The sequence below is a fragment of the Eleutherodactylus coqui genome, chromosome 2 (assembly GCF_035609145.1).
Source record: "Eleutherodactylus coqui strain aEleCoq1 chromosome 2, aEleCoq1.hap1, whole genome shotgun sequence".
In the NCBI taxonomy this organism is placed as follows: Eukaryota; Metazoa; Chordata; class Amphibia; order Anura; family Eleutherodactylidae; genus Eleutherodactylus; species Eleutherodactylus coqui.
The window spans coordinates 78,480,232-78,495,967 of record NC_089838.1 but is presented as its reverse complement, the minus strand read 5'-3'; positions in this window follow the sequence as shown (position 1 = coordinate 78,495,967).

The following is a 15,736-nucleotide window of genomic DNA, read 5'->3' as shown; positions in this document are numbered from 1 at the left end:
CCATAATGCAAAATTCTATTATGATGTCATAATGCAACATTCCATTATGATGTCATAATGTAACATTCTATTATGATGTCATAATGTAACATTCCATTGTGATGTCATAATGTAACATTCCATTATGATGTCATAATGCAAAATTCTATTATGATGTCATAATGCAAAATTCCATTATGATGTCATAATCTAACATTCCATTATGATGTCATAATGTAACATTCCATTATGATGTCATAATGTAAAATTCCATTATGATGTCATAATGTAACATTCCATTATGATGTCATAATGCAAAATTCCATTATGATGTCATAATGCAACATTCCATTATGATGTCATAATGCAAAATTCCATTATGATGTTATAATGTAACATTCCATAATGATGCCATAATGCAACATTCCATTATGATGTCATAATGCAACATTCCATTATGATGTCATAATGTAACATTCTATTATGATGTCATAATGTAACATTCCATTATGATGTTATAATGCAACATTCCATTATGATGCCATAATGCAAAATTCTATTATGATGTCATAATGCAAAATTCCATTATGACATCATAATGTAACATTCCATTATGATGTCATAATGCAAAATTCCATTATGATGTCATAATGTAAAATTCCATTATGATGTCATAATGTAACATTCCATTATGATGTCATAATGTAAAATTCCATTATGATGTCATAATGTAACATTCCATTATGATGTCATAATGCAAAATTCCATTATGATGTCATAATGCAACATTCCATTATGATGTCATAATGCAAAATTCCATTATGATGTCATAATGTAAAATTCCATTATGATGTCATAATGTAACATTCCATTATGATGTCATAATGTAAAATTCCATTATGATGTCATAATGCAAAATTCCATTATGATGTCATAATGCAACATTCCATTATGATGTCATAATGCAAAATTCCATTATGATGTCATAATGTAACATTCCATAATGATGCCATAATGCAAAATTCTATTATGATGTCATAATGCAACATTCCTTTATGATGTCATAATGTAACATTCTATTATGATGTCATAATGCAACATTCCATTATGATGTCATAATGTAACATTCCATTATGATGTCATAATGTAACATTCCATTATGATGTCATAATGCAAAATTCCATTATGATGTCATAATGCAAAATTCCATTATGATGTCATAATGTAACATGCCATTATGATGTCATAATGCAAAATTCCATTATGATGTCATAATGTAACATTCCATTATGATGCCATAATGCAAAATTCTATTATGATGTCAAAATGCAACATTCCATTATGATGTCATAATGTAACATTCTATTATGATGTCATAATGTAACATTCCATTATGATATCATAATGTAACATTCCATTATGATGTCATAATGCAAAACTCTATTATGATGTCATAATGCAAAATTCCATTATGATGTCATAATGTAACATTCCATTATGATGTCATAATGCAAAATTCCATTATGATGTCATAATGTAACATTCCATTATGATGTCATAATGTAAACTTCTATTATGATGTAATAATGTAACATTCCATTATGATGTCATAATGTAACATTCCATTATGATGTCATAATGCAAAATTCCATTATGATGTCATAATGCAAAATTCCATTGTGATGTCATAATGTAACATTCCATTATGATGTCATAATGCAAAATTCCATTATGATGTCATAATGCAACATTCCATTATGATGGCATAATGTAACATTCCATTATGATGTCATAATGCAAAATTCTATTATGATGTCATAATGCAAAATTCCATTATGATGTCATAATGTAACATTCCATTATGATGTCATAATGTAACATTCCATTATGATGTCATAATGCAACATTCCATTATGATGTCATAATGCAAAATTCTATTATGATGTCATAATGCAACATTCCATTATGATGTCATAATGTAACATTCTATTATGATGTCATAATGTAATATTCCATTATGATGTCATAATGTAACATTCCATTATGATGTCATAATGCAAAATTCCATTATGATGTCATAATGCAACATTCCATTATGATGGCATAATGTAACATTCCATTATGATGTCATAATGCAAAATTCTATTATGATGTCATAATGCAAAATTCCATTATGATGTCATAATGTAACATTCCATTATGATGTCATAATGTAACATTCCATTATGATGTCATAATGCAACATTCCATAATGATGCCATAATGCAAAATTCTATTATGATGTCATAATGCAACATTCCATTATGATGTCATAATGTAACATTCTATTATGATGTCATAATGTAATATTCCATTATGATGTCATAATGTAACATTCCATTATGATGTCATAATGCAAAATTCCATTATGATGTCATAATGCAAAATTCCATTATGATGTCATAATGCAAAATTCCATTATGATGTCATAATGCAAAATTCCATTATGATGTCATAATGTAACATTCCATTATGATGCCATAATGCAAAATTCTATTATGATGTCATAATGCAAAATTTCATTATGACATCATAATGTAACATTCCATTATGATGTCATAATGCAAAATTCCATTATGATGTCATAATGTAAAATTCCATTATGATGTCATAATGTAACATTCCATTATGATGTCATAATGTAAAATTCCATTATGATGTCATAATGTAACATTCCATTATGATGTCATAATGCAAAATTCCATTATGATGTCATAATGCAACATTCCATTATGATGTCATAATGCAAAATTCCATTATGATGTTATAATGTAACATTCCATAATGATGCCATAATGCAACATTCCATTATGATGTCATAATGCAACATTCCATTATGATGTCATAATGTAACATTCTATTATGATGTCATAATGTAACATTCCATTATGATGTCATAATGTAACATTCCATAATGATGTCATAATGCAAAATTCCATTATGATGAAATAATACAAAATACCATTATGATGTCATAATGCAAAATTCCATTATGATGTCATAATGTAACATTCCATTATGATGCCATAATGCAAAATTCTATTATGATGTCATAATGCAACATTCCATTATGATGTCATAATGTAACATTCCATTATGATGTCATAATGTAACATTCCATTATGATGTCATAATGCAAAATTCCATTATGATGTCATAATGTTAAATTCCATTATGATGTCATAATGTAACATTCCATTATGATGTCACAATGTAAAATTCCATTATGATGTCATAATGTAACATTCCATTATGATGTAATAATGCAAAATTCCATTATGATGTCATAATGTAACATTCCATTATGATGTCATAATGTAACATTCCATTATGATGTCATAATGTAACATTCTATTATGATGTCATAATGTAACATTCCATTATGATGTCATAATGTAACATTCCATAATGATGTCATAATGCAAAATTCCATTATTATGATATAATACAAAATTCCATTATGATGTCAGAATGCAAAATTCCATTATGATGTCATAATGTAACATTCCATTATGATGCCATAATGCAAAATTCTATTATGATGTCATAATGCAACATTCCATTATGATGTCATAATGTAACATTCCATTATGATGTCATAATGTAACTTTCCATTATGATGTCATAATGCGAAATTCCATTATGATGTCATAATGTTAAATTCCATTATGATGTCATAATGTAACATTCCATTATGATGTCACAATGTAAAATTCCATTATGATGTCATAATGTAACATTCCATTATGATGTCATAATGCAAAATTCCATTATGATGTCATAATATAACATGCCATTATGATGTCATAATGCAAAATTCCATTATGATGTCATAATGTAACATTCCATTATGATGCCATAATGCAAAATTCTATTATGATGTCATAATGCAACATTCCATTATGATGTCATAATGTAACATTCTGTTATGATGTCATAATGTAACATTCCATTATGATGTCATAATGTAACATTCCATTATGATGTCATAATGCAAAATTCCATTATGATGTCATAATGCAAAATTCCATTATGATGTCAGAATGCAAAATTCCATTATGATGTCAGAATGCAAAATTCCATTATGATGTCATAATGTAACATTCTGTTATGATGTCATAATGTAACATTCCATTATGATGTCATAATGTAACATTCCATAATGATGTCATAATGCAAAATTCCATTATTATGATATAATACAAAATTCCATTATGATGTCAGAATGCAAAATTCCATTATGATGTCATAATGTAACATTCCATTATGATGCCATAATGCAAAATTCTATTATGATGTCATAATGCAACATTCCATTATGATGTCATAATGTAACATTCCATTATGATGTCATAATGTAACTTTCCATTATGATGTCATAATGCAAAATTCCATTATGATGTCATAATGTTAAATTCCATTATGATGTCATAATGTAACATTCCATTATGATGTCACAATGTAAAATTCCATTATGATGTCATAATGTAACATTCCATTATGATGTCATAATGCAAAATTCCATAATGATGTCATAATATAACATGCCATTATGATGTCATAATGCAAAATTCCATTATGATGTCATAATGTAACATTCCATTATGATGCCATAATGCAAAATTCTATTATGATGTCATAATGCAACATTCCATTATGATGTCATAATGTAACATTCTGTTATGATGTCATAATGTAACATTCCATTATGATGTCATAATGTAACATTCCATTATGATGTCATAATGCAAAATTCCATTATGATGTCATAATGCAAAATTCCATTATGATGTCATTATGTAACATTCCATTATGATGTCATAATGTAACATTCCATTATGATGTCATAATGTAAAATTCCATTATGATGTCATAATGTAACATTCCATTATGATGTCATAATGCAAAATTCCATTATGATGTCATAATGCAACATTCCATTATGATGTCATAATGCAAAATTCCATTATGATGTTATAATGTAACATTCCATAATGATGCCATAATGCAACATTCCATTATGATGTCATAATGCAACATTCCATTATGATGTCATAATGTAACATTCCATTATGATGCCATAATGCAAAATTCTATTATGATGTCATAATGCAACATTCCATTATGATGTCATAATGTAACATTCTATTATGATGTCATAATGTAACATTCCATTATGATGTCATAATGTAACATTCCATTATTATGTCATAATGCAAAATTCTATTATAATGTCATAATGCAAAATTCCATTATGATGTCATAATGTAACATTCCATTATGATGTCATAATGTAACATTCCATTATGATGTCATAATGTAAAATTCCATTATGATGTCATAATGTAACATTCCATTATGATGTCATAATGTAAAATTCCATTATGATGTCATAATGTAACATTCCATTATGATGTCATAATGCAAAATTCCATTATGATGTCATAATGCAACATTCCATTATGATGTCATAATGCAAAATTCCATTATGATGTCATAATGTAAAATTCCATTATGATGTCATAATGTAACATTCCATTATGATGTCATGATGTAAAATTCCATTATGATGTCATAATGCAAAATTCCATTATGATGTCATAATGCAACATTCCATTATGATGTCATAATGCAAAATTCCATTATGATGTCATAATGTAACATTCCATAATGATGCCATAATGCAAAATTCTATTATGATGTCATAATGCAACATTCCTTTATGATGTCATAATGTAACATTCTATTATGATGTCATAATGCAACATTCCATTATGATGTCATAATGTAACATTCCATTATGATGTCATAATGTAACATTCCATTATGATGTCATAATGCAAAATTCCATTATGATGTCATAATGCAAAATTCCATTATGATGTCATAATGTAACATGCCATTATGATGTCATAATGCAAAATTCCATTATGATGTCATAATGTAACATTCCATTATGATGCCATAATGCAAAATTCTATTATGATGTCATAATGCAACATTCCATTATGATGTCATAATGTAACATTCTATTATGATGTCATAATGTAACATTCCATTATGATATCATAATGTAACATTCCATTATGATGTCATAATGCAAAATTCTATTATGATGTCATAATGCAAAATTCCATTATGATGTCATAATGTAACATTCCATTATGATGTCATAATGCAAAATTCCATTATGATGTCATAATGTAACATTCCATTATGATGTCATAATGTAAACTTCTATTATGATGTCATAATGTAACATTCCATTATGATGTCATAATGTAACATTCCATTATGATGTCATAATGCAAAATTCCATTATGATGTCATAATGCAAAATTCCATTGTGATGTCATAATGTAACATTCACTTATGATGTCATAATGCAAAATTCCATTATGATGTCATAATGCAACATTCCATTATGATGGCATAATGTAACATTCCATTATGATGTCATAATGCAAAATTCTATTATGATGTCATAATGCAAAATTCCATTATGATGTCATAATATAACATTCCATTATGATGTCATAATGTAACATTCCATTATGATGTCATAATGCAACATTCCATTATGATGTCATAATGTAACATTCCATAATGATGCCATAATACAAAATTCTATTATGATGTCATAATGCAACATTCCATTATGATGTCATAATCTAACATTCTATTATGATGTCATAATGTAATATTCCATTATGATGTCATAATGTAACATTCCATTATGATGTCATAATGCAAAATTCCATTATGATGTCATAATGCAAAATTCCATTATGATGTCATAATGCAAAATTCCATTATGATGTCATAATGCAAAATTCCATTATGATGTCATAATGTAACATTCCATTATGATGCCATAATGCAAAATTCTATTATGATGTCATAATGCAACATTCCATTATGATGTCATAATGTAACATTCCATTTTGATGTCATAATGTAACATTCCATTATGATGTCATAATGCAAAATTCCATTATGATGTCATAATGCAACATTCCATTATGATGTCATAATGTAACATTCCATTATGATGTCATAATGTAAAATTCCATTATGATGTCATAATGTAACATTCCATTATGATGTCATAATGTAAAATTCCATTATGATGTCATAATGTAACATTCCATTATGATGTCATAATGCAAAATTCCATTATGATGTCATAATGCAACATTCCATTATGATGTCATAATGCAAAATTCCATTATGATGTCATAATGTAAAATTCCATTATGATGTCATAATGTAACATTCCATTATGATGTCATGATGTAAAATTCCATTATGATGTCATAATGCAAAATTCCATTATGATGTCATAATGCAACATTCCATTATGATGTCATAATGCAAAATTCCATTATGATGTCATAATGTAACATTCCATAATGATGCCATAATGCAAAATTCTATTATGATGTCATAATGCAACATTCCTTTATGATGTCATAATGTAACATTCTATTATGATGTCATAATGCAACATTCCATTATGATGTCATAATGTAACATTCCATTATGATGTCATAATGTAACATTCCATTATGATGTCATAATGCAAAATTCCATTTCTGATGTCATAATGCAAAATTCCATTATGATGTCATAATGTAACATGCCATTATGATGTCATAATGCAAAATTCCATTATGATGTCATAATGTAACATTCCATTATGATGCCATAATGCAAAATTCTATTATGATGTCATAATGCAACATTCCATTATGATGTCATAATGTAACATTCTATTATGATGTCATAATGTAACATTCCATTATGATATCATAATGTAACATTCCATTATGATGTCATAATGCAAAATTCTATTATGATGTCATAATGCAAAATTCCATTATGATGTCATAATGTAACATTCCATTATGATGTCATAATGCAAAATTCCATTATGATGTCATAATGTAACATTCCATTATGATGTCATAATGTAAACTTCTATTATGATGTCATAATGTAACATTCCATTATGATGTCATAATGTAACATTCCATTATGATGTCATAATGCAAAATTCCATTATGATGTCATAATGCAAAATTCCATTGTGATGTCATAATGTAACATTCACTTATGATGTCATAATGCAAAATTCCATTATGATGTCATAATGCAACATTCCATTATGATGGCATAATGTAACATTCCATTATGATGTCATAATGCAAAATTCTATTATGATGTCATAATGCAAAATTCCATTATGATGTCATAATATAACATTCCATTATGATGTCATAATGTAACATTCCATTATGATGTCATAATGCAACATTCCATTATGATGTCATAATGTAACATTCCATAATGATGCCATAATACAAAATTCTATTATGATGTCATAATGCAACATTCCATTATGATGTCATAATCTAACATTCTATTATGATGTCATAATGTAATATTCCATTATGATGTCATAATGTAACATTCCATTATGATGTCATAATGCAAAATTCCATTATGATGTCATAATGCAAAATTCCATTATGATGTCATAATGCAAAATTCCATTATGATGTCATAATGCAAAATTCCATTATGATGTCATAATGTAACATTCCATTATGATGCCATAATGCAAAATTCTATTATGATGTCATAATGCAACATTCCATTATGATGTCATAATGTAACATTCCATTTTGATGTCATAATGTAACATTCCATTATGATGTCATAATGCAAAATTCCATTATGATGTCATAATGCAACATTCCATTATGATGTCATAGTGCAACATTCCATTATGATGGCATAATGTAACATTCCATTATGATGCCATAATGCAAAATTCTATTATGATGTCATAGTGCAAAATTCCATTATGATGTCATAATGTAAAATTCCATTATGATGTCATAATGTAACATTCCATTATGATGTCATAATGTAAAATTCCATTATGATGTCATAATGTAACATTCCATTATGATGTCATAATGCAAAATTCCATTATGATGTCATAATGTAAAATTCCATTATGATGTCATAATGTAACATTCCATTATGATGTCATAATGTAAAATTCCATTATGATGTCATAATGTAACATTCCATTATGATGTCATAATGCAAAATTCCATTATGATGTCATAATGCAACATTCCATTATGATGTCATAGTGCAAAATTCCATTATGATGTTATAATGTAACATTCCATAATGATGCCATAATGCAACATTCCATTATGATGTCATAATGCAACATTCCATTATGATGTCATAATGTAACATTCTATTATGATGTCATAATGTAACATTCCATTATGATGTCATAATGTAACATTCCATTATGATGTCATAATGCAAAATTCCATTATGATGATATAATACAAAATTCCATTATGATGTCATAATGCAAAATTCCATTATGATGTCATAATGTAACATTCCATAATGATGCCATAATGCAACATTCCATTATGATGTCATAATGCAACATTCCACTATGATGTAATAATGTAACATTCCATTATGATGCCATAATGTAACATTCCATAATGATGCCATAATGCAAAATTCTATTATGATGTCATAATGCAACATTCCATTATGATGTCATAATATAACATTCCATTATGATGTCATAATGTAACATTCCATTATGATGTCATAATGCAACATTCCATTATGATGTCATAATGTAACATTCCATAATGATGCCATAATGCAAAATTCTATTATGATGTCATAATGAAACATTACATTATGATGTCATAATCTAACATTCTATTATGATGTCATAATGTAATATTCCATTATGATGTCATAATGTAACATTCCATTATGATGTCATAATGCAAAATTCCATTATGATGTCATAATGCAAAATTCCATTATGATGTCATAATGCAAAATTCCATTATGATGTCATAATGCAAAATTCCATTATGATGTCATAATGTAACATTCCATTATGATGCCATAATGCAAAATTCTATTATGATGTCATAATGCAACATTCCATTATGATGTCATAATGTAACATTCCATTTTGATGTCATAATGTAACATTCCATTATGATGTCATAATGCAAAATTCCATTATGATGTCATAATGCAACATTCCATTATGATGTCATAATGCAACATTCCATTATGATGGCATAATGTAACATTCCATTATGATGCCATAATGCAAAATTCTATTATGATGTCATAGTGCAAAATTCCATTATGATGTCATAATGTAAAATTCCATTATGATGTCATAATGTAACATTCCATTATGATGTCATAATGTAAAATTCCATTATGATGTCATAATGTAACATTCCATTATGTCATAATGCAAAATTCCATTATGATGTCATAATGTAAAATTCCATTATGATGTCATAATGTAACATTCCATTATGATGTCATAATGTAAAATTCCATTATGATGTCATAATGTAACATTCCATTATGATGTCATAATGCAAAATTCCATTATGATGTCATAATGCAACATTCCATTATGATGTCATAGTGCAAAATTCCATTATGATGTTATAATGTAACATTCCATAATGATGCCATAATGCAACATTCCATTATGATGTCATAATGCAACATTCCATTATGATGTCATAATGTAACATTCTATTATGATGTCATAATGTAACATTCCATTATGATGTCATAATGTAACATTCCATTATGATGTCATAATGCAAAATTCCAGTATGATGATATAATACAAAATTCCATTATGATGTCATAATGCAAAATTCCATTATGATGTCATAATGTAACATTCCATAATGATGCCATAATGCAACATTCCATTATGATGTCATAATGCAACATTCCATTATGATGTCATAATGTAACATTCCATTATGATGCCATAATGCAAAATTCTATTATGATGTCATAATGCAACATTCCATTATGATGTCATAATGTAACATTCTATTATGATGTCATAATGTAACATTCCATTATGATGTCATAATGTAACATTCCATTATGATGTCATAATGCAAAATTCTATTATGATGTCATAATGCAAAATTCCATTATGATGTCATAATGTAACATTCCATTATGTGTCATAATGTAACATTCCATTATGATGTCATAATGTAAAATTCCATTATGATGTCATAATGCAACATTCCATTATGATGTCATAATGTAAAATTCCATTATGATGTCATAATGTAACATTCCATTATGATGTCATAATGCAAAATTCCATTATGATGTCATAATGCAACATTCCATTATGATGTCATAATGCAAAATTCCATTATGATGTCATAATGTAAAATTCCATTATGATGTCATAATGTAACATTCCATTATGATGTCATAATGTAAAATTCCATTATGATGTCATAATGCAAAATTCCATTATGATGTCATAATGCAACATTCCATTATGATGTCATAGTGCAAAATTCCATTATGATGTTATAATGTAACATTCCATAATGATGCCATAATGCAACATTCCATTATGATGTCATAATGCAACATTCCATTATGATGTCATAATGTAACATTCTATTATGATGTCATAATGTAACATTCCATTATGATGTCATAATGTAACATTCCATTATGATGTCATAATGCAAAATTCCATTATGATGATATAATACAAAATTCCATTATGATGTCATAATGCAAAATTCCATTATGATGTCATAATGTAACATTCCATAATGATGCCATAATGCAACATTCCATTATGATGTCATAATGCAACATTCTATTATGATGTCATAATGTAACATTCCATTATGATGCCATAATGCAAAATTCTATTATGATGTCATAATGCAACATTCCATTATGATGTCATAATTAGAGATGAGCGAACGTGTCCGTAACGGACACATCCGCACCCGGACACCGGCTTTAGCGAACACTGGAGTGTTCGCGCGTAAGTGTCCAGGTGCCGCCGGGGGGCGGGGAGATGCGCGGCGGCGCGGGCGGCAGTAGCGGGGAACAGGGGGGAGCCCTCTCTCTCTCCCTCTCCCCACCGCTCCCCGCCGCACCCCCCCACGCTGCCACGGCGGCCCCCGAACTTTTTCGCCCGAACACCGAGGTGTTCGCAAAGTTCGGTGTTCGGGCGAAAAAGGGGCGGGGCCGAACGTGTTCGCTCATCTCTAGTCATAATGTAACATTCTATTATGATGTCATAATGTAACATTCCATTATGATGTCATAATGTAACATTCCATTATGATGTCATAATGCAAAATTCTATTATGATGTCATAATGCAAAATTCCATTATGATGTCATAATGTAACATTCCATTATGTGTCATAATGTAACATTCCATTATGATGTCATAATGTAAAATTCCATTATGATGTCATAATGTAACATTCCATTATGATGTCATAATGTAAAATTCCATTATGATGTCATAATGTAACATTCCATTATGATGTCATAATGCAAAATTCCATTATGATGTCATAATGCAACATTCCATTATGATGTCATAATGCAAAATTCCATTATGATGTCATAATGTAAAATTCCATTATGATGTCATAATGTAACATTCCATTATGATGTCATAATGTAAAATTCCATTATGATGTCATAATGCAAAATTCCATTATGATGTCATAATGCAACATTCCATTATGATGTCATAATGCAAAATTCCATTATGATGTCATAATGTAACATTCCATAATGATGCCATAATGCAAAATTCTATTATGATGTCATAATGCAACATTCCTTTATGATGTCATAATGTAACATTCTATTATGATGTCATAATGCAACATTCCATTATGATGTCATAATGTAACATTCCATTATGATGTCATAATGTAACATTCCATTATGATGTCATAATGCAAAATTCCATTATGATGTCATAATGCAAAATTCCATTATGATGTCATAATGTAACATGCCATTATGATGTCATAATGCAAAATTCCATTATGATGTCATAATGTAACATGCCATTATGATGCCATAATGCAAAATTCCATTATGATGTCATAATGTAACATTCCATTATGATGCCATAATGCAAAATTCTATTATGATGTCATAATGCAACATTCCATTATGATGTCATAATGTAACATTCTATTATGATGTCATAATGTAACATTCCATTATGATATCATAATGTAACATTCCATTATGATGTCATAATGCAAAATTCTATTATGATGTCATAATGCAAAATTCCATTATGATGTCATAATGTAACATTCCATTATGATGTCATAATGCAAAATTCCATTATGATGTCATAATGTAACATTCCATTATGATGTCATAATGTAAACTTCTATTATGATGTCATAATGTAACATTCCATTATGATGTCATAATGTAACATTCCATTATGATGTCATAATGCAAAATTCCATTATGATGTCATAATGCAAAATTCCATTGTGATGTCATAATGTAACATTCACTTATGATGTCATAATGCAAAATTCCATTATGATGTCATAATGCAACATTCCATTATGATGGCATAATGTAACATTCCATTATGATGTCATAATGCAAAATTCTATTATGATGTCATAATGCAAAATTCCATTATGATGTCATAATATAACATTCCATTATGATGTCATAATGTAACATTCCATTATGATGTCATAATGCAACATTCCATTATGATGTCATAATGTAACATTCCATAATGATGCCATAATGCAAAATTCTATTATGATGTCATAATGCAACATTCCATTATGATGTCATAATCTAACATTCTATTATGATGTCATAATGTAATATTCCATTATGATGTCATAATGTAACATTCCATTATGATGTCATAATGCAAAATTCCATTATGATGTCATAATGCAAAATTCCATTATGATGTCATAATGCAAAACTCCATTATGATGTCATAATGCAAAATTCCATTATGATGTCATAATGTAACATTCCATTATGATGCCATAATGCAAAATTCTATTATGATGTCATAATGCAACATTCCATTATGATGTCATAATGTAACATTCCATTATGATGTCATAATGTAACATTCCATTATGATGTCATAATGCAAAAGTCCATTATGATGTCATAATGTAAAATTCCATTATGATGTCATAATGCAAAATTCCATTATGATGTCATAATGTAAAATTCCATTATGATGTCATAATGTAACATTCCATTATGATGTCATAATGTAACATTCCATTATGATGTCATAATGCAAAATTCCAATATGATGTCATAATGCAACATTCCATTATGATGTCATAATGCAAAATTCCATTATGATGTCATAATGTAACATTCCATAATGATGCCATAATGCAAAATTCTATTATGATGTCATAATGCAACATTCCATTATGATGTCATAATGTAACATTCTATTATGATGTCATAATGCAACATTCCATTATGATGTCATAATGTAACATTCTATTATGATGTCATAATGTAACATTCCATTATGATGTCATAATGTAACATTCCATTATGATGTCCTAATGCAAAATTCCATTATGATGTCATAATGCAAAATTCCATTATGATGTCATAATGCAACATTCCATTATGATGTCATAATGTAACATTCTATTATGATGTCATAATGCAACATTCCATTATGATGTCATAATGTAACATTCTATTATGATGTCATAATGTAACATTCCATTATGATGTCATAATGTAACATTCCATTATGATGTCCTAATGCAAAATTCCATTATGATGTCATAATGCAAAATTCCATTATGATGTCATAATGTAACATTCCATAATGATGCCATAATGCAAAATTCTATTATGATGTCATAATGCAACATTCCTTTATGATGTCATAATGTAACATTCTATTATGATGTCATAATGCAACATTCCATTATGATGTCATAATGTAACATTTCATTATGATGTCATAATGTAACATTCCATTATGATGTCATAATGCGAAATTCCATTATGATGTCATAATGCAAAATTCCATTATGATGTCATAATGTAACATGCCATTATGATGTCATAATGCAAAATTCCATTATGATGTCATAATGTAACATTCCATTATGATGCCATAATGCAAAATTCTATTATGATGTCATAATGCAACATTCCATTATGATGTCATAATGCAAAATTCCATTATGATGTCATAATGCAACATTCCATTATGATGTCATAATGCAAAATTCCATTATGATGTTATAATGTAACATTCCATAATGATGCCATAATGCAACATTCCATTATGATGTCATAATGCAACATTCCATTATGATGTCATAATGTAACATTCTATTATGATGTCATAATGTAACATTCCATTATGATGTTATAATGCAACATTCCATTATGATGCCATAATGCAAAATTCTATTATGATGTCATAATGCAAAATTCCATTATGACATCATAATGTAACATTCCATTATGATGTCATAATGCAAAATTCCATTATGATGTCATAATGTAAAATTCCATTATGATGTCATAATGTAACATTCCATTATGATGTCATAATGTAAAATTCCATTATGATGTCATAATGTAACATTCCATTATGATGTCATAATGCAAAATTCCATTATGATGTCATAATGCAACATTCCATTATGATGTCATAATGCAAAATTCCATTATGATGTCATAATGTAAAATTCCATTATGATGTCATAATGTAACATTCCATTATGATGTCATAATGTAAAATTCCATTATGATGTCATAAT